Source organism: Etheostoma spectabile, unplaced genomic scaffold (genome assembly GCF_008692095.1).
Source record: "Etheostoma spectabile isolate EspeVRDwgs_2016 unplaced genomic scaffold, UIUC_Espe_1.0 scaffold352, whole genome shotgun sequence".
NCBI classification, from domain to species: Eukaryota; Metazoa; Chordata; class Actinopteri; order Perciformes; family Percidae; genus Etheostoma; species Etheostoma spectabile.
In genome coordinates, this window is record NW_022605591.1 from 589,759 (window position 1) to 593,620 (window position 3,862).

Below are 3,862 nucleotides of genomic sequence, written 5' to 3' on the forward strand. Positions count from 1 at the left end.
CTTAAGATGTCATGCTGGTTTACAAATGGGAATTTCATCTTCTTGACTCATATTTTCTGTTCCCTTTAGTTAATCAAAAATGCAACAATTCAGCACATGCTGGACATCAACTACACACTGACAGTTCTGCCTGAAAATTAGCCTTTTTACCAAGTAGCATCAGTGATGGCGTTAACTGGTGCCTGTAAGTCCCTTATTTTTAGACCTGGTCAGTCCTACTTCTGCATGAAGCAGAGTAACCATTATGCTGTATTACAGCTCCTCCAGCCTTTGATGCCGTCTGTTCGGGGTCTGGCATCAGCTTTAAACTGGACCACCGGCCCATTGACTACCTGTGGGAGATCTGTATTGGCTCAGAGCTGCTGACATCAGAGCTGGCAGCTAAGCACGGCTACATCATGAGCAACAATAGCCAGAGACTGCTGTTCGAGGTGCCGCTCTTCACTCATGGCTACAAGTACAAGGTGAGAACTGGAAGCATCAACACTTGTGTTTAATGGGACGTTATTTTATACATGAACATCATTCAAAACACGGTGTGTTTTTAGGACATTACATTGAAGGGCTTCTTTGGAACTTTTGAGCTCCTCATGCGGGACCATCAAACATTAGAGGTCCAAAATTCAACTGTAAAGACTTGTTGGTTCTCTGCTACTGAACTCATTGGTAAGGACCTTTTTTCTTTTTTGCTATGAGAGCTCCATAGTTTTAGCAAGTGCTAAAACTCATTTCTCTACAGTGTGAGTCGGCTGAGGAAAGGATAACTGTGGTGGCTGACTTGCCTTGGTCATCACAAGGGAAGGAGTTCCTGCTAGAATCAACCTGTTAGACCGAAACTGTGTACCAAAGAGATGGGACGCGCACCAGGGCTCTTCTCTTTTTGGATCAACAGCTGTGGATCCTCGTCAAGGTACTGCTGCTAATAATGGAACTGAACTCATTAACATTTATATATGGAAATACAAGCACCCAATATTATGCTTGGTTTCTCAGCTTGGCAAAGTATGTGACTTATGAAAATGAGATTTTCTTCAGCAAAAAGTTGCATGGTCCAGCTGATGCCAGCAATGCCTTTCACAGGTATATTTTAAACCCAACTATTTTGGCTAATGCCACTACCTCTGCTTATTAATGCAAACTTATCCCTATCTTGTCTGGCAGGGTGTCAATGCAGTGTACGTATCCTCTGGCTGGACTACTCTCAGTATACAGGTTTCATTCTGACACAGCTGGTGTCGGCCGTATTGTACCTTCTGCACACTCGACTGAAGGTTGGTGGTTTACCTGTTGAACTGAAAAATGCACATCCTTAATATATCACATGCCAACATCTGTTTGGTCTTTATAGGTCTGAGTCCCACCATCAAGCCCACTACAGTGCTTCAAACATTGTCCACTCAAAAACGTGTTTCAATTCAACCTGCTCAGTACATCAAAGTATCCAGCTTTCTAAACAATATCTCAGGGAATGCGTCCAGCTTTAATGGCAAAGCATCTACCCTTCCAACCAGTGTCAATGTATCCAGCCTTCCAACCAGTGTCTCGAGGAACACCTCTAGCTTTCCAGGGAACGTAGCCAGCATTAAAGGGAATGCATCTAGCTTTCCAACCAGTGTCTCAAAGAAAGTAACTATTAAGCCCACTACAGCAGAGTCTACTACCAGATGGACCCAAAGATGGGTTCCAATGCAACCTGCTTTCCGGCCTTCTGCTCAGTACGTCGACGCATCCGGCTTTCCAAGCGACTTCTCCAAGAAAGTATCCAGCTTTCTAAATGACGTCTCAAAAAAAGTATCCAGCTTTTTAAACGATGTCTCAATGACAGCATCCGGCTTTTTAAACGATGTGTCAATGACCGCATCCAACAACGATGTCTCAAAAGAGGTAGGTTTGTTCCTTATCTGAAATTTGGTTAATTTGTCCTTTTTGTAATCCTGTTAAATTTTCTCAACAGGAGCCAGAGGGTCATCCATGCTAAAGTGACGCCATGATTTGGGACATGTTTTTTAAATGTATTAAAACAATAAATTTGTATCTTAAATGCTCTTGGCTGATCATTAAGACAATGTTTAAATGTATGTACCTGATTTAGCTTGAACCATGATGTGTTGCAAAACTGATATGGAGCAGGATCCTTGAGCTGCTAGGTTGGACCCAGCCTGAGAGTTTGAGACACTTCAATAAGTTAGCGCTTTATGTGGTCACAAAGGTGGTTTTAGAACCACAATGACAAATTCTAACCATACAAAGTAAAAAGGAATAACCTTAAAGAGGTGAGGGGAGGAATGGTTTCATTAAAAATTTTACATTTTGAGAAGTTAATTTCTGGAAATTTCAGACCAACTTGAGTATGGTCCCTCAGTTGAAGATCTGAGACTGCAAAGCCTGCACATCTAGTTATGAGCCGGGCATTAGGAACAGTCGGCAGAGCCCTGAGGCTGCTCTTAGGAGAGCTGCAATGTAACTGGGAGCTGGATCTTGAAGTGTCTTAAAAAACAACTAGCCAGCTGGCCAACACTGTCACATTAACAAATGAAATGTTATGAGTGCTGTAAAATCTTACACAGAACTTGTAACAAGAGGAGAGGCTAAACGGGGCTGATCTTGTCAAAAGATGAACAGCTGAATTTTGTACTAACTGAACGCATAGTATTGGCTTTTAGCTCAAACCTGAATACAAATTACAATAATCTGAGAAAAAAATCACAGCATGAATGACTATTTTTAAGATACTCCTCAGCTGATAACGTGATTTAAATTTTTTTTTTTTTTTAAATGGTCATAGTCAAATATTCTGACTGCTGATTTAACATTTGTAGACCTGGAGCCAAGCTTTTTTACAATTGGGATTGACTTTGGGGGACTGAAGACAATCATTTTAATGTTTTATATAGCTGGCGAAGGTTTTGGGACATTAAGCACTTTATTGCTGACAGACAACGCAACTGTTTGTTGCCTGCTTTGCTTTTAAAATATTTTTTAAGGAACACACCAACTTATTGGGTCTTTAGTTCATTCACTGTATTTCCCAGAGTTAGTCAAGTTGATACATACCCTTCTCATCTCCGAGTGTGCTTTAACTCTGACTCCCCCAGCATTAGCTTAGCCTAGCAAAGATTCTCCAGGTAACTGGTTCTAACTAGCTACTGCTCCCAATAAGTTCACTTCAATTCAATTTTATTTATAGTTTCAATTCATAACAAGACTTATCTCGAGACACTTTACAGATAGAGTAGGTCTAGACCACATTCCAGAATTTATAAGGACCCAACAGTTCTAGTGAAGCGACAGTGGTGAGGAAAAATTCCTTTTAGGCAGAAACTTTGGACAGACCCAGGCTCTTGATAGGCGGTGTGTGACAGGCCGGTTGGGGTTAGAGTGAAGAGTGGAAATAACAAAAATAGAAAAAATAGTTTGTAGCAGTTCTTTGTAGTAGTTCATGGCATAGCAGGGCACTGAGCGGCATTACAAGGCACAGCAGGACGTAGCTGGGCACCGCAGAGTGTAGCAGATGAACATGGCATCGCAGAACGTGTAGCGGGACCATGGCAACAGCTGCTACCATGATTTTGGAGCCTCCCTGATCCGATGGAACATGCTGGGGAAAAAAGAACATAGTGACACCCCAGAGCTAGGTTATTAAAAAGCATTTCTGGGACATGGATGCACATAAATGGAAAGATAGAGGAGAAAGGAGCTCAGTGTATCAAAGGAAGTCCCCAGCTGTCTAAAACTATTACAGCATAACTAAGAGAGACAGGGTAAAGAGAAAAGCCTGGTCGGGCTAGAACTCTCCCCAACCGGATCGGGCTGTATGACAAGTCTCCCTTTAGTTTTATTATATTCTTGATTATATGATAGA

General features: G+C 41.7%; 1 pseudogene; it reads left to right on the top strand.

Annotated features, from left to right (window-relative positions):
• The window catches only part of LOC116686311 (uncharacterized), a 114,164-nt pseudogene that overhangs the window by 2,623 nt on the left and 107,679 nt on the right, over positions 1-3,862 (top strand).